Consider the following 26,474-nt stretch of genomic DNA (forward strand, 5'->3'; position numbering starts at 1 on the left):
TGGATCTATAAAAATGCTCCTGCACATACTTTTCGCGTTCAACCCGAACAGTTGAATAATAAACAGCATGAAATAGCTTCAGACGCAACTTCTTTCGGCGCGTGTCAAGCAATTCCCAGTTGAGTGCATCCTTCGTACGCGATGTACTGTAATGAGCCCCGCGTGTTAGAATGTATCCCACCGGCGGCATGTGGTTGTTTTTTCTTCTGCTTTTATAATCAATTAGCTTTAAGCGGTAATATATTCAGTAATATTCTTAATCGAACAACAGCACAAAATAAATAATTAAATTAAAAATCCGTCGTGTCCCTTGGTTTCTGTGGCTGTTGGCTTCTCTCATATTTATAACGAGCCCCTCATTCCTCTTCTCTTGTTTGCTTAATTGCTTAGCGAGGGCCTCGGTTCTGGCAGCCTTGACGCCATAGGAAGCATAAGAGGGTTTTCACACAGCTTCCACTCTCGCCGTTCGATGACGTTCTACGTCACATCAGCGGTAACTCAGGACGCGCTACGTCCGCCGCTTAAGAGCGTGGGTGGCGCTGGTGAACACCCTAAAGGTTAGGTTATTTCTAAACACAAATACCCCCGAAAGCAGAAGAATTGACAGCCGTCGCCGTAGCTCAGCGGTAGAGCAGCGGAGGCGTAATTCGGAGGTCGTGGGTTCGGATCCCACCGGCGGCATGTGGTTGTTTTTTCTTCTGCTTTTATAATCAATTAGCTTTAAGCGGTAGCATATTCAGTAATATTCTTAATCGAACAACAGCACAAAATAAATAAATTAAAAATCCATCGTGTCCCTTGGTTTCTGTAGCTGTTGGCTTCTCTAATACTCTTTGAAGGTGTATTCAAAAGTACGGAGCAGAAAATAGAGGGACATAAAACACGTTACGCTCATTTACACCTGCGATAACCAGCTTGATTTTCCGAGACTATCGCGAAGAGCAAAAGTTCTGGCGTCGGCCGCCACGCAGAGATGTGTTAAACCCTGCGATTGCTACGCCTTGCCCGTTTCTTGAAGAATTTTTGAAGCACACGCTTGAACACCTATAAATGCGCGAAACTTCTTTGACAACGTACACATTGCGTTCAAGTGTGTTAGCATATATATGTTTGGCGCGGCCTGTATTGCCCCGAACTGTAGATCATACGCAGCTGTTTACACCTGGTAGAGATACACACTGACATCGCAGGCCTTGCAGAAGGTAAACGCAAATATTATCTCTTTAGATTCTCTGAAATCTGCAGTTAGAAGCGCGTGTACGCACACAGCGCTTTTGAGTGCCCAAACGACAGCCGAGTAACTACAATTAAGTGAGCTTACGCAGTAGCCCGTCCCTCCGCACTCGCATGATGTCAAGCACGACGAGAAGAGATGTCAGGCACAAGCGATGATTTAATTCCGCAGCTACTTCCTGAGCTATACAAAACTTTGAAACACACATTTTAGAAGTTGAAGGCCGTGTCAACATTGAGAACAATGCTGCCTATGCTTTCCTGGAGACGCTAACCGAATAATAACTGGCCACGGCACATCCCAGAATGGCCCCACTCAACGGTTAGCAGTTCCTGAGCTGCACTTTTTCATAGAAAGGAACAGAACTAAATGGAGATCCAGCTCACTCTGCTAAATCTGTTGCGCACAAATATTGCCTGAGACAGAGTTGCAGAAGTTTAAGCTGAATTTTTTTTAAACCTTATCATCGATAAAAGTTCGTTAAACGTGGTGAACGCTGCCAGTCGGGCACGACTGTTCGCCCATTCACCCTGTCTTGACTGCTAGACTATTCGTAACACAAAAAATTACTGACTTTACAAGTGGCCACCACGGGGGTGAAATTCTCATATTTCACACCTAAGTTGAGTTGAAAGTGATGCAAAGAAAAAATTGTAAGGCTATGTGCTACAACGATAACTGTAAAGTAGGATAGACATCGGGCTTATTGAGAAGAAAGCCCAAAACTTTGTAGGTATGAGGCAGCTGCGAGAATGCAGTGCCAAGTAACAAAAATAATTGTTTATTTCATCAGACTTTTCCAAATATTTCTTCTTAAACTGACATTTCGCCTCACCTGCCTCTGTAGCGTTTTCGGCACATGATCTTTGCTTTGATTATTATTGCCCTTTTTTTCTGAGTTTGTTGACTTACATCGTCGAATAATGGAGAATGCAACGCGCATCCTTCCTTCCTGGCCGCAATTCCAACATGATCACCTTCTTTCTTTTTTGTTTACTTAACTTGCATCATATCGTTAAACATGTAGTGTTAAAGAGTAATGAATTCTTTGAATCGTGGAGAACGTTTAATTTTTATTCCTCTCCATAGCAGAATTATTTCACATGGTCACTTCATATCAACGAGCTTTTTCGTACGCAAGTGCCCTTGAGCTCGGTCAAATGAAGCTTCATTTTAGTTCCTAAGTGTGGGGTGCTCCTCACGCAGCTGCATCCGACGCTGGCAAATCAAAACGTGTCCTCAGGATGTGGACCAGAGTCGCTTACCCCGGTGTTCCGGATGCAAGAGCCCAACAGCAGCGACCTCTGGTGCGAACGACGTCACAAGTGAACGTTGCAACCAAGTCGCTGTATTCGCGCGTAAGGTGGTGTAAATTATTCGCCATCATCACGCAAGTGAAGGGAACTGAGGGGCCCGTTATGACGTACAATCTTTGTCAAAAGTAACCAGGCTCCATGGTTTGCTTCTCATTCATATAACAGCGCCCTCACGGCTTCCTCAAAGATCAAAACGTTCTTTGAAGGTGAGAACAGGGGTTCTTCTTACCATACAGAGATTTAGAGCTTGAGGCCTGGCATAATAGCTTTAATATATGACTGCGAAGAAAAACGTGCAGCCTGGTAACTTTTGACGAAGACTGTACATACGAAGGAAACCAACAGCCACCGAAACCAAGCAGCATAGGGGTATGTGTCTTTTTCTTTTAATTTGTTTTGTTGATGAACTGGAAATCAATAGTGTCATTATTTGATCGTTGATATATAATTGATTAGAAAGTAGAATATAGAAGTGGAACATGGTTATAAGCCCTATCGGCTACCCTCCACACTTTCCGACCAAGCATGACGGCACGCCAAAGCACCCGGACGCCAACCGCCCTAAGACCGATGGGCTCTACCGCTCACAATGAAAAGCAAGGGGCCGCACGCAGCCTTGGGACGCCGCCTATTCGACATGCGAAAGAGATTTTCTCGCTTTCCTAGAAAATCTCTTTCGCATGTCGAATGGATGTCTCAAGGCTGCCGCCCCTTGCTTTTCACTGTGAGCGGTAGAGCCCATCGGGTTTTAGCAACATGGCGTCGCCTACAAACAAACTCGTATCCGAACCCGGTTGCTTTCAGGCAAGTCACTACTATCCGGGGCCGTACACTGATAGGTGTAAGCCATGCAAGGACAAGGCTGATATCAACCATCTGATATGGGTATGCCCACGGGCGCCTCCTGAAGGCCGTAATATTAGGACGCTAGAAAGATAGGATACTCTGCTACTCAGCTCTGACCCAGAGACGCAACCACGGATCGTACGACTGGCCGAAGACGCCGCCGGGATCCAAGGACTCCAGGCCGTCATCTAGACGGGAAGGCTAAAGCTTTCCCTTTATCTGTTGGACAATAAGACAATAAACTCCGTCCATTCGTCCATCCGTCCATCCGTCCGTCCGTCTGTCCGTCCGTCCGTCCGTCCGTCCGTCCGTCCGTCCGTCCGTCCGTCCGTCCGTCCGTCCGTCCGTCCGTCCGTCCGTCCGTCCGTCCGTCCGTCCGTCCGTCCATCCATCCATCCATCCATCCATCCATCCATCCATCCATCCATCCATCCATCCATCCATCCATCCATCCATCCATCCATCCATCCATCCATTTCTTAAGGCTAATGTGTGAGTGTATACAAACGCAGAGCTGCCCCTGTGCAACGTCCTCGTCAACCTATGGCAATTTACACCCCTGTCATGGTTATAGTCCCGAAAAGATCAGTCCCTGTCGCCCCTTCAGTCCTTTCTGGTTTGCCGCAATGTGCTCGTCTTGGTGTCCGCGGAAGTCCATCTCAGATCAGTCGAGCGGGGGTGGCTTCGTCCCTCCGCGAAGGCCAAGCCCCTGTGCGCGCATGCACTGCGTCTGGGAGGCACGCCGCGGGGCATGCGAGCGCCGTTACGTAACCGCATTGTCTCGGGCGTCGGCGGCCAACCAGGTTAGCTGCGGCCAAAGTGGGCCGCCGTGGCCGAGCGAGCGGAGAAAGCGAAGCAGTGCATGCACACGGGCCCGCCTGCGCTTCGCACCAGACGCCATCTCGAAAGCGGGGACCATCAGCCGCGCACTCTCGACGCTATTGAACAGAACAGGGCAAGGGAGACAGGGCGCCGCTGACTCGTCCCCGTCTTCGGCGGCTTCTTGTTCCCGTGCGGGGCAGGCTGTCTCGAGAACCAAACGCGCGGCTTTTAAAGTTTATAGCTTCGAATTTATTTGCCTGCGGACAGCGTTCTGACGCCAGGTATGCGCACTTCAGCTGAATGGCTGCAAATAGATTCGAGAACTGTCGACAGCTTCATCGAGAGAAGTACTATATTCATTTGTAGCAGATTAATTAACAGACGTTAACAAAGCAGCTCACATAGAAGTCAAAAAATGCTGGCGCCTGTCGTGTCCTGCGATCTGGGTTCGAGCACCACCGGAAACAAATACTAGTGGCTCACATATGCGACTTGGGAAGCCAGACAATATTACTACAAACTTGGCGTATGGTACCAGGTGTTGCGTGGACATTTTCTGACTCACTGACATGTGCTTCGAACGCATGTCCTGTCACAGTTTGGCGCACTAAGAATAACGCACCGTAAACTACACCAACCAGCTGAGTTTTGTAACTGTCAAGCGTGGAAAAAGCTTGTGCCAATTTTTGAAATAAAAATAATGGAAAGCGCGCACGTGAAACGTACTAAATTCACACAGAGCTGCCCCGCAGAAAAGATTTAGGTATATTAGATGCAAAAAAATGCTCTCATGCCCTTGAAAAAAGAATAAAGCTGATGCGAGTGCGTATAGAACACTGATATGGGCAATCGGAAAAAGTGTGGCGATATAAAAGCTTTCAGCGCCAAACAGCCCACGCTTGAAAAAGAATACGCTCGCCTCCTTGGTTTAACGAGAAAAAAATCGCGAGAGTTTTTTCCTTCAATGTGCTAGTGCATACTGAATTCTTGACGCTATCAGTATTTTTTTTTCTGAAAAGCCTGGGCAGGCACTCATTATCGCTACCAAGCAATGCATAATTCAAATTCTTTCAACGTGTTTTCTCGACGTGGACAAGATGTTCAGTCTGCAAAAAGAGCTATGCCTTTTGCAACACCGATATTGCTCCTCAAGACTTATGAGTAATGTAGAATGGCTTAGCGTTTGTTTGTTTTTTTTTTCAGCATTCTGCGGATAATGTATCAGTGCCCTGTCACTCCGTCAGCAACCGTAACCACCCTAGCCAAGTCAGCGCTTTACTCGATGCCGAAGAGATGGTAAAGTTCTCTTTTACGCTCCCAGAGAACTGTGAAACGGTTCTTTCGTTACGCTCTTAAACTCCAACGTTGTGCCGTCCCAGACGTCGACGCGAAGTACGTACCATCCACAAACAATATATATAGTTTATGTGATCTAAAGCACGTTCTAGTGATTTTGCATCATCACAAAGCTTTTCATACAAGTTTAGAATATCATAATCAACTACATCACTAATTCTTCGGCCATAGACCAATTCATCCCAAGAACCCCTTGAAACCCAGTTCAGCTCTGCAGCACACCCCTGCGGCAGCTGCGGCACATTTAGCTCCCTCGCTGTTCGCAGTGCGAGTGGCATCACGCCTATGCAGCGCATTGGAAAAAACAAAAGACGGTCCGCGCATGGTCCGCGTGGCTCGTCCTTGAGCCGGTATCTATATTACGGATCAGGCCGGAGAAGCGCGCAGGGGGAAAGAACGGGTCCCAGGCCAAGCCGCTTTCAGCACGCGCTAGAGGATCGCGCGGACCGTGCCAGCTCACCGTCCCGCCGCCGCTTCGGCATGCGGACTCGCTCGAAAGCGCCATCCTGCACGCGCGCTTCCTAAGCCTCGCTCGCCGGTAGCCTCTGGGCCGCTCACACGGCCGCACGAAGGACCACAGCGAGAAAAATGCGCGCTATACTGCATTCGCACTGGTTCAACGCGTGATCCGCGCACTGGCAGGTTTCTCGCGAACGGTTTTCCGCCGAGCAGTCCGGGAATTTCTCGCTTTCTTGGCGCCTCCAGGATGCTCTGCGCTTGTGCGCGTCTCCGCGCCAAGTGGAGGTGTCCCGCGATGACTCGCCCTTCGAAACACGTATGACCAGTTAGCCGCCAGCACTGCCAAGCCTCGTTTCCGTTTTCTCTCAAATGCAGCATGTATCTCGAGGGGAGATCCATGAAATACAGCGAATATTTAATGCGCATCTTGACTGGCACTGCAGCTCGAGTCACGAACGCTGTCCCGTGAACTAAACACGATATCGCGATAAGTTACAGGGTAGACTATTGTTGCTTACGTGAACAGTGATCACGTGAACAGTGATGCACACTCAGAGAGATTGGTTTGGTTAGGTTTTATGCTGTTTAACGACCCGAAGCGACTCAGGCTATGAGGGACGGCGTAGTGGAGGGCTCCGGAAATTTTCGACCACCTGGTGGTCTTTGAAGTGCACTGGCATCGCCCAGTACACGGGCCTCTAACATTTCGCCCCCATCGAAATGCGACCGCCTCGGCCGGGATCGAGCTAGCGTTTTTTGGGTAAGCACCCGAGCACCATAACCACTGAGCCACCGCGGCGGGTTACACTCAGAGTTGAACCACCCTGTAGTCCGTCCGTTTTTTCTTAAAATATGTTTTTGTGCGTGTGTTCCTGAGACATTTGTACGTTCCCTAACACCGTTTAAGAAGTAAGCATTACGGAGCTCGGCTCGGAGGCCCAGAAAGGGTATACTATTTTGGAACAGGCAAGGTACTAAAAGCAGATACCCCTCCCGTCCATTCTTATAGCGGCGCCTTCTTTCTGCTCCCTGGCTCAAGTTCCGAAGGCAGCGCTTTGCAGCGGTGCTCCGGGCCCCGTGCTTTACGTAAAAATCGGGCACGGCTGCCCGCGAGCGCGTTGCTCTGCACATCCAGCGGGCGCATCCCTGTCGAGCGGACCTTTGTTTCCGGTGCTCTCCGTTTTAAATCGGACCTTTTGTTTTCCCGCGGCGAGCCGTAATTCGAATGTCCGCCCTCCGACTTCCTCGTATCCTGGCGCCCCCCGCCGGCGCCGTGAATAGGCTGCGCAATGCGAACACGCTGCCGCGGCCGGCCTTTGTCGAGTGCGTCCAACGCTGCGCCGCAGTTGAGCTCAAAAAACTCAACGACTCGCCGCTCTTGCGTTTCTCTATTTTATCCCCTACTCGGATGGCGCGCGGTTCTTTGAAATGCGCACCTCCTCTCCCATCCTTTCCCCCTCTCCCTTCGCAGCGTCCTGCGGTACCTGGCAGCAAAGCGGCCGTGCCGGACGCGAGGGCGGATTATAAACCGCAGCGGCAATAAAAACGGCGCCCTGACACATCCCGGCCCATTGTGCGGTTCGGCCGCGGAGAGCCCGTCAAAGGCAAAGAGCGCTGCGCGTTTTAATTAGCATTCTCCACGCTGCCCTCCGAATGAAGGCGACGACGTGGCGAATGTTTGACCCCCATACGAGCACGAGTGAGGTGGGTGGCGGCGCCGGCAGACCTTGTGCGCAGCGGGGGCCATCGCCCAGCTATAGGGAAACCTGCGGTACAGCCGGGGCGGCCAGTTTTTTTCTTTTTTTTTTTTGCTTATTGGATCGATTCCCAGTAATGACGGAAGTGCGTAGGTGGAACGAGTGCACTCTGACGGTGGACAGCCGCCATGGATTGGACGGTTGTGCTCAGTTATGAAAGGTAGGCGGCGATAATAGAGCGGTATTTCGTATCAGAACTTCCATTCACTCCATCTACACTTGCTATGCATGGCATTGAACAGTCACACACTTCAGAAGGCATTTACGGCGAACTGACGGTAATTGGAGGAGCCCAGAATCAGCTTCAGTCTCCCAGCCTCAAGCAGTGCGGCTTGTACACACTGTGACGCGATTTGAACGTGATCACTTGTAGACAGACTTTTCCTGCTCGGATTAAAAGGGCTCTAACTCAGTTTATTTCTGCGCGAAGGCTGAACCAAAATGCGAACTTAGCTAGCCGATTTGCTCCTCTATCCTGCACCGTCATTTTTGATAGAAAGCAAGCGGTGAGCAAAGCATAAAAATCTGGCTGTTCTTGTTATCGCAAAACGAAAGCTATCCCCTTCGTATCAGTCGTGACTGCCCGTTACGCCCAGTACGCGGGCCCCAAGGAGAAAATATGGAGAAAGGTTTGCAGAGAAAACGCTTGTCCTTTCTGCCAACCGCAGACTACTCCGGCAATGCCCGGCACAAGAGCTGCCACCGGCCGCCATTTCACCACGGGCACGAGAGAGAGACCGTATAGCGCAGTGGACGCCGTGACACGGGGCACACCACCCTTCATTGCTTGGGACGGCATCCGTCGAGATAAGCCGGGGCCACACTTCGGCTCGAGACCGTTAGCGGAAAGCATTTCTCAGGTCACGCACGAGCAGTGATAGCAGCAGTAGTGGCAGAAGTATTACAGTATTGTCGTGGTATAGAAGTAACAGTTGTAGTGGTAGCAGTGATCGGGGCGGAAAGCTGGGCTTGTTGGTTGCTCACCATGTTAAAAAAGACTAGCGCTTCAGACGGGGACCAAAAAAATAGAAGCAGATAGTACGCGCGTCTCTGTTCTATTTCTTGGTCCTCGTCTGAAGCGCTAGCCCTTTTGTAGTACGAATGAATGGTAGTAGTGCAGGCGGTGCAAGCCGGGTTATAAAGTTCCGGCAACTGCTCCGCCTGCAACGAGGTATCGATTGTAATAGAGCGAAAAATGCGCGTCGCGTGTTCATGGCACACTCATTTTAGCGCGCAGAGCGAAGCACACAATGTGGGTCGAATAAAGCTCGCGATCTACGCGGTCCTACCCACACCTTCACTCGTTCTCTCTCAGCGCACTGAAGATGCAAAGGGTCAAGCAAACAACGGGGCAAGATCTTTTTTTTTTTTCGGCGTTGGAAAAACAAGGAGTAAAGCATGCATGCCTCTAGCGGCCCGAGGGCAGCCGGTCATTTGTGATGAATTTTCAACACAACGGGCACTTTAAAAAGGGAAGGAACCGCATCGTGTTTGTTCGTATTTATCGACGTTGATGTAAAGAAGTGAGGTAACATATACTAACTGTTCTGATTTTACGAAAGATCACCCTCCGTTAGCAGTTCGCAGGATAATGCATAACAATAAATATATATCTTAAATAATGCAGTCAACACACAGGAGGCGCGAATTTGGCACTATGTGGAAACGTTTTCACAGCCCCCGCCCCCTCAGCTAACTGTACCGTCCCCTCTCTCCCTTTCTAACTCTTAATTTAATCACATATATTTCTTGGTCAAATGTTTAGGGGAAACCGCCAAGGTGGAGTAAATTTGTAATAAGGGAGTAATTACTCATTGATATCCACCCGAGCGCAGTCATACGGCTACAAAGGAAAGCTATACAGCTTTCTCAGAAACTTCGTAGTTATCGATCAATTCGCTCTCGCCCTACCATGAACTTATGAACTTGCCGTCCCGGTTAGCTGAATTGGTAGAGCGGCTGCTCCGGTGTAGCCGTGGTCCCGGGTTCGAACTCCGGACCAAGACGAATTTTTCTTCAACTACGAAGTTTCTAAGAAAGCTGTTTAGCTTTCCTTTGTAGCCGTATGGCTGCGCTTCGGTGGATGCCAATGAGTAATTACTCCTTTATTACATATATTTCTTGTGCCGTAGCCTCAAGCAAAGGGTTGCCGAAAAAAAAAAAATCTGCTGCGACATTGCGGAGCGATTTAGCTCCTAATCGCGGCACGGCGAGTGCGTACTTTTCGCCGACATTTATCTGGGTTTCTCGCGCGTTTTTTTAACTCTCTGTCAATTCCGTTTGCCCGCTCTCCAGCACTCAAGTGTTGGATGCACGGCTTTGTGTTCTGGCTCGAACACTGCAATGGTGCCCAAACTCATTTCCGGTTTGAATAAGAGGGCGCTTGCAGGACAAAATGGCTCTGGCGTGGCCTTGTTTTGTCGATTTGCTTTGGGAAAGGCGGCCGCAAGCGTTCCATTCACCGGATTAAGAACGACTGCTGCATTCGCTCCTGCATTCTGAACGCACAACCGCTCTCCATGGCAGCGCGTGTTTTCCAGTCAGAAAATACAGGCTACAAATGCAACGCTATATTGTTCTAATGTCCCCGTATCTCGTGTGTCGTGCTGGGCGGCTCGGTTTAAGTTGTCCGTGTGTTTTTCGCGGATCCAGCGTGGATTACCGAGTCCGCTGAAATAAAAAAACTCGGCCTTACAGCGTATGACCCCTGCCTGCCGAGCAATTTAAATCTGGCCTAAGCCGCTATAATAGCGCCCTGCGCACCGCAGGCCACGATCTTCTCCCGCCCCCGTTGAATTACGGGAGCCGCTTTACCGTAACACATGCACGTTCGTGCCTGCGCATTCGCGGCCCTGTCGGCGTCTCTGCGCTCCGCTGTCGACCTGCATGAAATGATCGTCAGACATTTCGAGAACATAAAGTACACTGCGAAACCAGCCGCAAACGTGGTCGCCTTTACACCGGCACCGATTCAAACACCGCACCGACGATTCCGAAAAGTTGCCTCTCGGAAAGGCTTGCGGGCAAGCCTATAATCACCACCAGTCGGAATTGCTTATAAGCCTTTAGAAACCGAGGACAGAAGGCCAGCCTACACGTACAAAGAAATAGAGTAGGCAGAAATTGCGAGGACACTTTGGCAACTAAAGTGTTGAGAGGCGAAAGCCGAGGACACTATGCCGTGACGACTTCCGGTGGATGTGACGTCACACCGTTCCCGTGGCTATATCGATACCCAAATTATACATCTTTTGGGGATCTTAAGTGTTAATTACGCTTAATTACACATTTTCTATCTAATTTTACACAAATCCGAGATTTTTCCGACGCTTCGGTGACAATTTTTACTATGCCGTGACGATTTCCGGTGGAAGTGACGTCACACCCTTTCCGTGGCTATATCGACGTCCACGCTATTTCGACGCAATTTCGACATTTTTGCCTACAATTAATTAACTAATTACTGTACAGTCATCAAACTTGGCTTCTAGGTTCATTTTTTCCTCCTCTATCTGAAGCAACCATTGGTTTTCTTCTATCTTTTTGTTCCCGAGTTAAACGCGTGTGACACGCTTTGTTATCGGACGGACGACAGTATGAGCCATTAAAGGCTTTCGCCTTAATATATTTGTTTGTCTGCTCCGTCTCTTCTAGTAGGTTTTGGCTCAACACTTAAAGCACACCTACGTGTTGCTTTAGTATAAAACAATAAAAAAATGCTATTGTCGCTTCCCTCTATCTGCGATGAGCTTCGGATCATGCGTGTCTCGATCGAGGCAGTGGTGGGCAGTCATTTAAGACGCCCCAGTTCGAACTGAGCTCCCATACGCGGCCTCCATTTCAATGAAGTAAACAGCGCCTTTATAGCCGCCCCTCTCTGCTTTGTAAGGAAGAGAACAAAATGGTAAAAAGTGGCACAGTTATTGGTTATTCATTCGCGCACGGGCACTCGAGTGATGATAGATAAAAGTAGAGGAGCAGGACATGTCGTCAGAACGAGATCAGGGAGGCGTTTATTTTCGTTCTATTAGCAGTTGTTTCCTTTTTTTTCTCTCTCTCTTTCTTTCGCCGCTTGCCTTTAACCGATCAAGGCCAGTGTCCGACGTTGATAGACCTGGCCTTGCGGCGTCAATCTGAAGATTGGACGACGGGCCCTGCATACGCACACGATGAAAAGGCGCGCCCCATCATGCTCGCATAAAATCTCGCGCGTCCGGGTTATTGACGCTCCGCCTAGAGCTGTCAGATATTTCAAAAGGTGATAGATTTCGTGGCAACCTTCCGCCCTCGGCGCATGGAAGAAAGCAACAAAGGTGCAGAAATAAGTGAGCTCACGTCAGTGTCTTGTTCCATGGAGTCGCTTCAACTCGTGGAAGACACAAGGGGAGCGAAAAAAATAAGAGAAGCGATGAGGGCGTGTATCGGAAACTTACGGCCTACCGAGAAGCCGAGGAAAGTGGACGAGCGTACACAACCCAGTAAAATGTGATGGGAGTGTTGGAGCAAAGCGCAGCTGAATTGTTATAACGCTTCGCGAGTGACAGGCCCAAATTCCTATACAGCTTCTTTTGCGCCGCAGGCATCTTGACTCATGGACACAAGTGGGCAGAAGTCATTAGGGGGTTTCCAATTGAGAGAGATGAAAGTGGCACAGGCAACGGCTACACCTGTCAATTTTCAATTTTCAAGATGTGTGTATTGCGAATGTACAGCGCGCACTGGGATTAAGCATACTGATGACAGTCGAAAAAAAAAATAGTGCTTTTTGAAAGGAAGTGTACGAAGACAATCTGTTGTCCTTCTGTAGTGAGATTCTAGTACTGCCATCTTGCCTACGTGCACTCTGTACTTGCCAGATGTTGCATCAACTACCCGAAAAAACGTATAATATGTATTGCCTCGCAGTGGTGACGACAGGAAGCAGACTATGAATGCGCGTGTTTAGGTTCATGGCGGGAACAAGGTGGGATAGCAACTGCCGATCAATGCTTCTGCTTGAAAAAGCCTACGTTGAAGGAACCTTGCGCTACTGTCTACCAGTGTTTCAAAGATTATCTACATCAAGCAATAAGCCTCTCGTTGCCGCACGGAACAACTGCCTGCGAATATGCCTTGGCCTCCCAAAGGGTTCCTCTGCATCAGGAACAGTAGCGGAGGCAGGATGTCTCCCACTAGAGGTGATTGCCGCCCAGGATACTATGCGTACCCATCTCCGCCATGTTCTGCAAGGGAAGAAGCACTTCCTGCACCGTGTCCACCTAACTCACAGCAACTCTAGCTTAGGCCAGGCAGTGCAGCTCCTGCCCATCCCTACTATTAATCAGCCACAGAAACTACTACCTCTGGCCTTTCCTCCATGGACACTCTCTCCTCTAAAGGTGAAGAAGTTTGTTCCAGGTGTGAATGCAAAGAGCCGCATGCCACAGGCAGCGCTTCTGCAAACTACTCTCGCCTACTTAACGGAGGAATATAGGCAGCACACCCATATCTTCACCGATGGTTCAACTACTAAAGAAACCTCTTCATGTGGCCTTCATGTGCCCTCAACAGGCCATGCCCTTTCTTACCGGCTGCAGCGGAGGATATCCTCTACGACAGCTGAGCTTCACGGCATTAAGGAAGCTGTTTCTTACATCCTGCGCCAAACCGCCGACCGTTGGGTTATCTTCACCGATTCGAAAGCATCTCTCCAGATCCTGGCCAACCTGCTGAAGAAAACGAATCACCAGCCAGTTTCCCTGGACATCGGATATCTACATCATTTAGCTATTGCCGCAGGCCACTGCATAACATTTCAGTGGGTACCTGCTCACTGTGGCATTCAGGCTAATGAAAAAGCAGATGAAGCGGCCCGTAAGGGCCATCAACATCGGAGATACATTGGAACTTTTTTTACGAAATCTGATGCGTCCCAGGTGGCCAAAAGTTTTGCTTCCGAAGAAATGTATCGGCTTTGGAGTTTGCCGACATATCAGTACCAATTTCTTCACTCAGTCGACCCACATCTTAGATCAAGACTCTCACCCAGAATTCCTCGACATCTGGAAACACTTTATCATCGACTTCGTCTTAATGCTGCATATACAAACGGCTTACGATACCGTTTTAGACAAATGGACAGTCCGCACTGTGACAACTGTGCCGCGATAGAAACTGTGGAGCATATCTTGCTTGAGTGCCCTGCATATGCTAACGAGCGTGCGTACTATGAACATTGCATGCAGAAGCTCTGCTCAGTGCCCCTTACAATGGACAAAGTTTTAGGTCCCTTAGCCTGCCTTAGGCAACAGAGACTTGCAATGACTTTTCTATTCACATATTTAAAAGACATTGGACATCTCGATAAGCTTTAAATTCACTTGCACGTCACCTTCATGCATTCTTCATGCAGTGAACTTCGCCAGCCCATTTGACGGACTATGCACTCCATCACTCCATAAGTTACATCAATACTCGCCATTGCATCCTTAGTACCCATTTCATGGCCGCATTTTATCTTCGTTTTTTTTCTACCTCTTCCACTCTGCTCTCCTTCTGTCTTTATCTCCCAAATTCCCCTTCCTACGCAGAGTAGCATGCCAGCGATTTTTAAACGCCGGCTAAATTCTCTGCTCTTCATTAAAGAGTTTCTCTCTCTCTCTCTTATGAATGCGCGGATTGGAAAGCTGGCGTAGACTCGTAACTAACAGTCTATAAGGAGAGCCGGTGATTCTGACAAGCGTGCACAGGGCTGCCGTCGGAATCACAGTGGCCGTGTCTTTCGGGGAAAAGTGACTGCCAAATTTCCGAATTAGACACACCTGTAGCGTCGCGGACAGCTCTTAGCTTCGCAGAATCGGCTGCGTGTGATCGCGATCCGCCGTGAACTGTTCTTTCGCGACCATCTCCAATACGAAAGGGAACAACCAATTTGCACAGAGAGATGAATTTTTTCGGTGATTTCTAAACTATAGTTGAAAATGACTTGACATGAAGCGCCAAGAGAAAAAAAAATATTTACAAAACAAAGGGAAGTGTGCTTGTCACACATAATTATGGGGTAAGTACTGATTCAATGTCCAGGCTTTCTTCCCTTTCATATGGGAGGGACCTGTGCGCACGGAAGAGCGTCCCGCTTGACGGGCAGAAAACGGAACGAACACCTTTCCTCCATGATGGCGAAACAGCGCAATGGCCGGCACACGGATAAAGGACGAAAGAAAGACTAAACACAGTTCTTTTCTACGTTCTTTGTCCGTGCGCAGTTGCGCTGTTTCCCCATCGTGTTAGACCAACTCGGCCAGCAGTTGGTGTTGTTAAATGTTCATTTCGTCCGCGTTCGCTCGCCGTGCTTTTGTTGTATCACGGCCCCGCGAGCATACACGTACGTATTGCGAAGGCGGGTGCCCAAAGAAAACAACAATCGACATTGAATACCATGCATGCACTTACAGGTCGCGTGTGCCTCTAGACATCAGAGAAGACGGACCATCGCTTTGCTATGGCATTTCGACTCCCTCCGTGGGCTGAATGCTACTGGAGATCTGACAGAAAAACTGGAGGGGATAACATATGCGGAATTAGTCTTTGTCTACTTCACATTCATAGATCGCTGGGAGTCCTCGTACCACTCCTGGCGCAGTATATTGCAGCGGTTAATGCATGCGTCACTGCCCTGCGATGGCAGGTGCTGCCACCGGTGGAGCTTTTGAGGCCCAGGCTGCTCTTCCCGAGCAACCTCTCGCGACCAATCATTAATTGAACAGCCGGATGCCATGGTGGGCAGTTTGCTCACAGTCCTGTTGGCAGGTTGAGATGAAGCCGCAAGGTCACGTGACCTATAGGTGGCCCACCTGCCTCCTATAGGTTAAGGTGGCCAAGTGGGCCACCCTACACAGGCCCATTTTACGCTCACAACGCCGACGACGACGCCGACGCCGGAGTAGCATGCGTCTCGTAAATGACAGTTGCATGGGCACTTCCTGTTTAAGCACCATGCAGGAACTCCATTAATTGCGGTACAGCGGCGTGGGCGCAGGGGGTGTCGTCAGGACAGCCGCCGCATTCTACACGTTCTGTACTACAGAGTGCCTGCGGCTGCTCCGCGTTTTGTATAGCGTGGCCGTTTGCCCCCGTATTTCCCGCCAGGTCGGGACACCGATCGCACGTATAATCTGCCGATCTCCGCTTCTAAGTAATGCACACACGCCCTGCTCGGACGCGTAATCCATCGTCGGCGCGTTCTTTTCTTCCTTTTTCCATCACCCCGGCTTTTCCTCGTTCGCGCGCACTTCCCCCGTCGTCGAGCATCCGTTCCCAGCTGCAGAAGTGTGGCCAGGAGGGCTCCTCCGGCGAGCGCTGGTGCCGATGTCCGGTGATTAGGGCCGTGCGTCCTCCGGTGGCGCTTGACCGATCCGGCCGGTTGCGCAAAGTCCGCGCCGGAGGAGGTCCGGCCTCCGGAAAAAAAAAAAAAGCCGCCGCTTCCGCCGCTGTCCCAATCACGACATTGACCCCCGGCAGGTTCCCCCTTCTTGAGGCTGCTGTCCGCTCCGAGGGCCAAACGACGTTTCGAGGCAGCGCACACACGGGCCCGCCACACGTTTCTGCCTCAGTGTGGATTTTGCTTAACAGGGGTAAGCAGAGTGAGATATCAGCAGCGTCTTTTATGCAGTGCCAACGAGAAAAGGACTTGAGACTGTCACAGCGCCGCATCCCGGCGCTGTTTTAGCGCCTCGGCCTGCTGTGGTGCCTTTCGCGTTCCGCTTCTGAGCTCAAGGTCGCGGTATCGAGCCTCGGCTGCGGTGGTCGCGTATTAATGTAAGTGAAATGCAAAAACTCTCGCATGCCGTAGATATTTAGCGCGAAAACACTTCTAGCCGCACTCCCCGGTTCAGCGGTGTCCATCTGTGTGAAGCCTCTGAGTAGCAAGTTCAACTGACTCGCTGGGTCAGTGGACAACTCAACGGCGCTGTGAGTAGGCGGTGGCGTCCACCCACAAACTGAGGCAGTTATGCGCGTTTCCTTTTCCCAAAAACCAGCCGAAGGTTTAGACTTCGTTGATTTTGAGGAAAGGAAATGCGCGTAACTTGCTCCCTGGGTCAGTGGAAACCTCAATCGCGCTTTGAGGTACGTTGTGGTGGTGTCCGCCTGCAAAAAAACCGTGCTTTCGCGCATATTTCTCGTGCTTAGCGATGCTAAACCACCAGCTTTTTTTTTTTTTAATTTTAGGCTACGTACGAACTCGCTGGAGCGCTCGTACAACTAGCCTGACAGTCCGTTCATGACCTTATGCTGTACGATGTCACCAGGCGTTAACGAGCCCCATGTGGTCGAAATTACTCCGGAGTCCTCCACTGTGGTGGGCTTCATGACCAATTAGCAGCTTCGGGGCGTTAACCATACCACATACCTATACTGTACAATATGCCATGTTATAGCGCTTCGCACTGTGCCTGGCCGAGAATCCGTCGGTGCGCAAAAAAGGCTTTTTCGCCTCCGATGCACGCGCTCCTGACGGCGGACTGCCTGGAATGATTTAGGAGTATCCCCGCACCCCATTAGATTGTATCAGCGACCACTTACGTTTGACGGGCTCCCACGTCGCTTCCGCGGCGAGTCTACTACTGCCGAGAAAAGGCTACAGCGGTGTGTTGGTGGCTCTCAAAACACAATTGCCTCAATGAAATTTTCTCTCTCTCTCTCTCTCTCTAACGATAGCACTTTGGTGACAGCTGCCGCCTTCTCCTCCTCAAAGTGAGTCCTGTAAGTGCGGCCTGCGTAAGTGACAAGACCACTGCTAGTTCATTACAGGAAGTCAGCAAGCTGCCAATCTTTTCGCCCCCTTGATCGTCAGTGGTCAATCTCTTTTTCTTACTGACAGTAATAAGGTCGTTCTCTTCATAGTGCCCACGGTGTAGCAGTAAGCGCTATAAGTTGAAAACACTACGAGAAAAAAAAAAGGTGCAACATTTTCGGAGAAAAGTTTCGAGACACTGTTATGGAAATATTGGAGGATAGGTCCATTATTCTGATATGTAGCGAAGTCTTTTAAAGCGTTTCCATAGATCGCATCGAACAGTTAAAACTGCCATATAAAACCAATGGAGAACCCTTTTGACGGTAGCAAAAACATTAATGCAAAAAAAGATACACGACTGGTGTCGGGTGATCTGCAGATATACTGATTATTATAGTGAAATCTTTGATTATATGCAAAAAATTGCGTTCATAAACGGTTTCCCGCTGAAAAATGCTTTTGTCCAGAGTTGTTGGGTATGTTCACAAGCTTTACAGAAGGGTAGTCTTATAAACCAGAAGAGGATGGAGTACGTACGCAGAAGTACAGACGAAATCCAGTTGTCCGTATTTCTCGGTCTTACGAAATAGCAGTGTATTCCATTCCCAAACCGTAAACCAGTGTCAACCAAGTACATGTAAGATCTTACGAAGTGAGCCTGACCACTGAGCCCAGATTTCCGAAGGATTCCAAGGAAAAATGGGCAGTAGAAAGCTGCCCATAGAACTGCACGGAATGCTAGCTACGCAAACGCGGCAGTGGTAAAATGCAATAAATCCAAAATACACCCTAAATTTCCAAACACAAGCTGCAATCAACTGACACAGTTTTGGCTGCTAGCACAAACAGTGAGTCAGTATTATAGGACGAATAGTTAATTTCAGGGGTGTGCGAATATCAAATTTTTCGAATACGAATCGAATACGAATACTTAGTTCCGAATATCGAATCGAATATCGAATAATCAAGGACAGACGCATTTAATCACTACAAAACATTTATTTGGGCACCCAAGAACATCACAGTTCAACTATCGATGATTAAATGAACACAAAAGGTGTGTGTGGCTGCACAAAAAGTATCAAAGTCTGCAACATTAATCTTAGACGAGTGGAAATATCAGAGGAGATGGCTAGCATTGATTAAGGCTAGCTTGCCATCAGCACAAAAGCGCGTTGCTGGGAAGACGTAAAAGGTTGTCGTGAAGGAAAACCAGCTGCAACACATGGTCAGGCAGAAGTAGTTCCCTTCTAACTGAAACGACTCCTCCAGCCATAGAAAATGCCCTCCCACTTGGCACTGACCTGGCATGTATTGCGAGGTACTTCGTGCACAGCTCTGACTATACCAGCCACAGAAAATGCCCTCTCCCTTGACACTGACCTGGCACGTATTGCGAGGTACTTTGTGCACAGCTCTGGCTATACCAGCCACAGAAAATGCCCTCTCACTTGACACTGACCTGGCACGTATTGCGAGGTACTTCGTGCACAGCTCTGACTATACCAGCCACAGAAAATGCCCTCTCACTTGACACTGACCTGGCAAGTATTGCGAGGTACTTCGTGCACAGCTCTGACTATACCAGCCACAGAAAATGTCCTCTCACTTGACACTAACCTGGCACGTATTGCGAGGTACTTCGTGCACAGCTCAGACTATACCAGCCACAGAAAATGCCCTCTCACTTGACACTGACCTGGCAAGTATTGCGAGGTACTTCGTGCACAGCTCTGACTATACCAGCTTCGCAGGTATAGCCACAAAAAAGCTCACCAGTGCAGTCAGCTACGGCATGGCCCTTGGAGGAAGAAAGAATTTTCCTTCCGTGTAGCCGCCGCCATGTTGTTATGTATCTGTCGGTGGGGCTTGCGGACCGAAATGAACGCCGGTGCTCACAATGAATATTCGGCTAGATACGAATATTAGCGTCGGGTCGAATATTCGAAACAACACGAATATTTGGATTTCGAATCGAATTCGAATACTAAAAATATAATATTCGAAATATACTCGAATATTTCGAATATTCGCACACCTCTAGTTAATTTTCTAAGGACAAAGGAACGAAGAGTTTACTCTCGATTGCGGGGAAAGCCTGGTGAGTTAAATAATGGAACCGAAAGCTTTGGCATAAATGCAATCCGCAAGCGCTGCCACCATGTTCGCACGCAGAGGCAATAGTAGTGGTTGTCAGCAAGGGCATCATTCATGCTGTTGCATTGGAGACGAGGCGGATGACGATCCAGAATACCTTGCAGAGCCTATCTAAATGACGGGCGCGACCGACGGCCGGTTTTCTGGCTCCCACGGGCACGAGAGAAGGGACGAGCCACCAAGTTTCCGTGCGACGCACGGGAGCTGTGAAATGCCATTGTGGAGGAAGAAGGGTCGAGCAGAAGGAATAGATTTTTATTTTTTCGTCACAAAACAAATTTCTTGCCGATTCGGCATAAAACTAAATTTTCGCCTTTCCAATATTCTTGCATTTGCGCTGAATTTAGCTGACCTCGTTGACTTCGTAGAATCGAGCTTCCAGGGTATCGACCCTGAAGTGTCAAAGTGTTTCGCGTTTCTCTTGTCCTTGTCGAACTGTCCCAACAAACGCTGCTTCTTGATGATAGCAAGCTGCGAATAAAGATGAAAGATGCAACAAGAATGGCGCGATCCGCTTTTACACTTCCCTGGTTGGGATGCAGATGCGTCACAACTGCGGCAGGCCTGCAACGAAGGTCGTTTAATTCACTGTCCTTGGTCACGTGATCCAAGAGTGTCCTGGGTGTCGCGCAATTAGGTGACAATATGCTTTCTTCTTTGTACGGCTGATATTAGGTCACACGAGTAAGCAGTGCAGCTTGCAAGGACTGCCTCAAACAGAAGCGCCTAAAAAAGCGCTTGAAAGGTGCATTTCGCTCTAACAGCAAGGGGGCTGCGTTGCGTTTCCGGGCAGATAGCAACGACTGCTGTGCTATTCCAATATATATATATATATATATATATATGTATATATATATATATATATATATATATATATATATATATATATATATATATATATATATATATATATATATATATATATATATATATATATATATATATATATATATATATATATATATATAGCTGAAAATGACCATGTGCTATTTTCATTGCGGCCATCATGAAACATCAGCCAACAGCAGCTCTAAGCATAGCTCCGGTTGTCTTAGTTTGAGAAGTCAGAGTACTTAGGTGAGTTTCAGCTATGATTAGTAGACCACTTTGAGCAGCGCGCTGTGATTAAAAGCGTTATAAGCGCCTGAGTAAACCGCATCGCTTGAGTCCGTGATGAGGGTTCGATACATAGGCTAAGCAACGCTCATGCAAACATGGTGCCAGTATAGCACGAAGCCGCACCCGGAAGACAAGCGGGCTGCCGCAGAGTTCGAACTGTTTATTGGGCGAACATATACGCACAAGCAGAATACTCTGCGGCGGCGGTAGCAGCCAAGCGTATACTCTGTGGTCACCGGATTCAAAATTCCGATCGCTGTCGTCCACGTCCCACTGCTTTCCAGATACGGCGTCTAAAAAAGCAAGAACAATCCTGAACGCCGTAGAAGCTGCCGCGTGCGATCATGATCATTCCATATCGTCGCGTCTTCCGTATAGCTGAGAGGAAGCAATAAAGCAGTGTTCCAGCGGTATTAAACAAAGAACGCGGAAAACAGACATAACGTGGCTTCATGCACACGCAGCGCATGCTGGGAAGATCGAAAAACGCTGCATACGTGCCAGCACGTGTACGCGAAATGTAGGCAAAATCTGACAGTAACCTGAGCGCGAAATTCGACCAATCTCGTATGCGGCTGGCAGTCGACAACGTGCGTTCGGTCAGGAGAGTTGTCCGCGCTAGCAGTCACTAACGCCGGTTAAGCACGTCGCTCATTGTCTTCGCTGCAGCGGTGGCTTCGAGGAGCAGAAGACTGCGCCATAGTTCTCCCGCCGTTTGTCCGTCTGACTCAGTGTTTGACGATATAGCGTTCCTGAAGCTCGATCACGTTTCTCAGCGCGTGCGCGGCGGAGAAAGCGTGTACGCAGGTCGTAAATCCGCTGTCAGACAACAGCCGTCCATCACGACCCGCGGGGCGTTTGTTCGCGCTCGCAGCTCCCGTGACGTGGGGCGTCATAATGCGGCCCGTCGTCGAGCAGCAGAGCAGCCGCATGGGCGGTGTTGTAGGTGACCCCCATGTGCCCGGCGTGCCACGAGCAATTGAACCGTGTACAGCGACGCAACGGTTGCCGCACGTGTTACGTGTCTGCAAACAGACTGTACGCCCGCGGGCTCCATCGATCAATGGTATCGCCGGCCCAGCTCACCGATCAATCAAACGAACGCACTCGACGAGATACGACCGCGATGCTTGTCATCAATGAGGACGCTTAAACAGGAGCGTCACGTTTGCGCAATGTACGTCTTCGCCCGCCGGAGCGCAACGGTGCGTAATGAAGAGTCAACAGGCTGGTTTACGCCTAGTGTAAACAGAAACACCAGACGCGTTGCCGGCATCGACGGGTATCGAGAGCATGTTCCCCTTCGCACGCGGACTATCAATGTGCCGGGCTGACGCAGTCGTGCAGCAGACCAAGCTTTAAAGTTTGCTCATTTAGAACAGTGCACGAACCATCGTATTGTACAACACTGTGCGCAATGCTGCGCAGTATTCATTTTAAACGCAGCGACATGGAGGAAAGCGCTCAGCCGCAGAACAGCGCTGCTACCAGCAGGCCGTATACGATCATCGCATTGATCTGTGAGACAGCCGCTTACGTTCGAATTGAAAATCGCTGGTGAGGATCAATAGTTCACGTCAAAAAAAAAAAAAAGCGTTGTTTTCTTCTTTTTTATAAACTACGAGATTTCTGAGAAAGATGTATAGCATTCCTTTGTAGCCGTAAGGCTGAGCTTGGTTGGATGCAAATGAGTAGTCACTCCATTATTAGGTTTATTTATTTATTTATTTCGTGTTCCCTCAAGGCCAAAGGCATTATATAGTGAGTGGTTACATAAATTTAAAAAAAACAATGCACAGTGCAACAAAATAATTGGTAGTACAAAAATGATGTCTCCTAGTTATACAATATTATCTAATGGGCTCTTGATGTGCTGGTTAATAGAATATAATACAGTACATACAGTGCAGAAATACAGTGGAAAAATTGCTGGTACAAAAAAAGAAATAGATGTTCCTACCTATACAATGTTCACTAATGCGGTCTTGAAGCGTTGGTTGTCAACAAATGCAGCGGTTGATGTGGGAAGGAGATTCCACTCAACAGCTGTGCGCGGGCGGAATGACTGAAACATGGCATTGGTTTTCCAAAATGGAATTTCGGCTTTGTTACCGTGATCTAGCCTTGATGAAATGTATTGGGGAAAGGAGATCAGTTCGTCGCGTAGGGAAGGACGATGAAAGACCTTGTGAAAAAGTGCAAGTCTAAGGGCTTTGCGGCGAGATGCTAAAAGATGGCAGGCTAAGATTTATTTTCACTACAGAAATGCTGGCAGTTCGGTTATAATTACAAAGAATAAAACGAGCAGAATTGTTTTGTACCATTTCTAATTAGTGAATTGAGTTTTGTTGAAAGGGATCCGAAACCGCTGTAGCGTACTCTAGCTTTGAGCAGACCAGTGACTTATATAACAGTATTTTTAGGCAAGGAGATGACTTAGAGAAATACCGTTTTAGATATCTCAGTATGCGATTAGCATTATTAATTATCTAAGAAGTGTGAATATACCAAGTGAGGTTGCTAGTAATATGGATACCAAGATATCTGTACGACAAAACAGGATCTAGAGGGACATTATTACCGTGGTATAGGAAGGTAGCTGGCTAGAATTTCTTGACATGCGCAGAAATTTACTTTTTTTTTTAGTTTAATTCGATTGACCATGATTGGCACCAAATAGAGATAGCGTTACGGTCCGCTTGAAGAGAAGATATGTTATTGTCATATATTTCCCTGAAGATGACGCAATCATCTGCGAATAAATAAATGCTAGAGGAAACAAAAGAGGGTAGATCATTAATGTAAATTAAAAAAGGAGAGTACCAAGTACCGACCCACGAGGTACGCCGAACTGTGCTCTGCTTGGCTGCGAGGTTGAGCCATCAGTAGAAACAAATTGCGAACGGTTAAAAAGAAAGCACTCAAGCCAAGGAAGCAGTTTGGGATCAATGTTAAGTCGATTTAACTTAAACATTAGAAGGTTATGGCATACTTTATCAAACGCTTTCGAAAAATCTAAATATATACAGTCGGCAAGTGAAGAGCGGAAAAGGATGACGTTTAGCTTATGCGTAAATGATACTAGTTGTTGTGAATGATACAAGGTGTCATGATGCTAGGGTTCAGGGGAAATCAAATACCTTCCATGTGGCGACCCTACATCAAACTGCTGACAATGCTGTCAGGCCTAGAAGGAGAGCTTATCACATCAAGCGACAGCGGTGCCAGGTGGCATTGACAGATGGCAAACATGAAACGCTTCAGGAATTGTCGCCAGAAGTTAAATGAAGAACACCTCAAGGGTGTATATATTTAACAGACCTACCGTACTTTAGCGAGATTAACTCAAATCGGACCTCTAATCCACGCAGCTCTCTTTCTTCAACGTTAACTGGGGCATTTTCTTTTCCATTGCCCACTGTGCTGTCCTCGATTTATTTTTAAACCTTTCTCGTTAGTATTCAAGTATCGACTGCAGAGGACAATCCACGCATATCAACAGCGGTTCTTCGCGCGACAAATAGACGCAATGTGCGCACTTTATTACCGTTTTTAACGGCCAAGTACCACCCTCACTTGCTTGCATTTGTTTTTATTGACCCTGTTGCTGTGAGGCATCCATTTTTAAACTTACCATTCTGAATGACATTCCCTCCTCCCGGCGCGATGACGCCCGATTTAGTCGATCCGAGCTGTTCCGCACTTGATGGATTTCGCTGTTTCCCTATGGTGTCTCCCTATGGTTTCCCTACGGTATACGTGTGGCAGGTGACGTCTGCAAGCGCGCATTATCTATGCAGACTGTGTCTGCCGACAGGAACAGAAAATTGCCCTGTCGAATTTCTGTCTTCCTAGAGGAAATTTACCTGCGACCTACCGCAGCACTTATTTCAGAGCTTGATTTTTATCGTGACCGATTGTTCTCTCTATGGTATCAAATACGAGGCATTTGAAGTTCCAAATTTCATTTCTCCGGTGAAGAGCGTGGGCGCTTGCGTTGGGACTAATCTAGAGCCTAGCTGCGTCGTCTTACAGGCAGTCGACTGCAGTTCTTCTCTATCATTTCTCCTTTCCTCTCAATCTGCGCTTCCTCCGCACATCAGGTGAGGGCTAAGGCGTGCAGATGAGGCTGAACGTTCTTAGTTGTCCGGGGGGGTTCCGCAATACTCGTTTCTTAACGGAATGCTTACACAAAGCGGTTTACAAAATTTAAGACCCACTGCTCCAAATTTCGAAGTCTGCTTTAAAGCAATATTTCTTCCACCTCTGAGCACCCTGATCTTAATTTTTTTTTAAACATTGCAGGAACACTCCAATAGCGGTCACCATGGTACTAGTTCCAATCACGTCCTCTGAAAATGTCGCTGTTGCCAGAATATTTATGCTATGAATTTGGGTCACACTACAGCGGTCCTAGACTTTAGCCACAGCGGTAGGCTGTTAAGAGGCGTTACCATATATATATGGCTGACCCCACGATTCGCTCCATAGAGTTTTCTGTTCACTAGAGTGAAAGCTGGCGGCTCAGCACTGCATCCAGAATGGACGCCCGAGGCATGCCGGGAAGACAGCGGTTTCGGATAAGACATTTGGTGGCTTGTTGATTGTGCTGCGGATTTTTTGGCTGTACAGTTTCGTTTTCACCGCTGTAGTTTTCACAGATGTTTTTTGCGCTTTGTGGTGGTGCAGTTATCCGACTACTCGTGCGGTTCATTCGAGATCCGAAGCGTCCGAAGGCGCTCCAAGTGAGCTGAGTGCCCACTAGGCCTGAAGCCCGTTTCCCCCATCGCGTGGAACTTTTACGTAGCAAGCTGAGTTTGCTCAGCGGGAACCTGTGCTACCTGTGCATTGAAAGATGAAAGAAGGGAACAGTGTGTGTGAGTGTGTGTGTGCGTGTGTGTGTGTGTGTGTGTGTGTGTGTGTGTGTGTGTGTGTGTGTGTGTGTGTGTGTGTGTGTGTGTGTGTGTGTGTGTGTGTGTGTGTGTGTGTGTGTGTGTGTGTGTGTGTGTGTGTGTGTGTGTGTGTGTGTGTGTGTGTGTGTGTGTGTGTGTGTGTGTGTGTGTGTGTGTGTGTGTGTGTGTGTGTGTGTGTGTGTGTGTGTGTGTGTGTGTGTGTGTGTGTGTGTGTGAATCGAGAACTGAACAGTCTGCTGCCGTGACCACTCTGCAAATTTCTCGTAGGAGTCTCAGGGAGACATCTTTTATAAGTGCAAAGTATTTCGACAAGCGCAGCTTCATTTCGAAGACTGGCGGTGGCCGCGCATTGCCTGCAGGAACGACTTCCACTTCATGAATTAATTCACGCAGCATGTTGCACTTGTCAGCATGAACACGGCCTTAACTTACGGGTAGAACAGGTTTTCGCTTCCTAATTCCTGTCTATTTCCTGAAAAAATCTGTAAGCGCAGCGCCAGGACATGGCGAGAACTGGCACTTGGTGTGTACAAACTAGTTTATCATAGAAAAGCGAAAGCTGGGGCAAGTTTCTCATGGCACGAACCACAGCATATACACGGACATGGGGCGTGAACCCGCAATGGCAGACTACACGAATGAAACGTTTCTGTTTTTCACAATGCGAAAACGGAAGCTTCTATATTGCACCATTTCAAGCGCTAGAATTTTTTTTTCTTT

General features: G+C 48.5%; 1 protein-coding gene across 2 annotated transcripts in view; it reads right to left on the bottom strand.

Annotated features, from left to right (window-relative positions):
- Cad99C (cadherin 99C) overlaps positions 1-26,474 on the bottom strand; it is a 169,456-nt gene that overhangs the window by 52,615 nt on the left and 90,367 nt on the right. The window lies entirely within an intron of this gene.

This window comes from Amblyomma mixtum, chromosome 3 (genome assembly GCF_055824585.1).
Source record: "Amblyomma mixtum isolate Tamu chromosome 3, ASM5582458v1, whole genome shotgun sequence".
Taxonomy (NCBI): Eukaryota; Metazoa; Arthropoda; class Arachnida; order Ixodida; family Ixodidae; genus Amblyomma; species Amblyomma mixtum.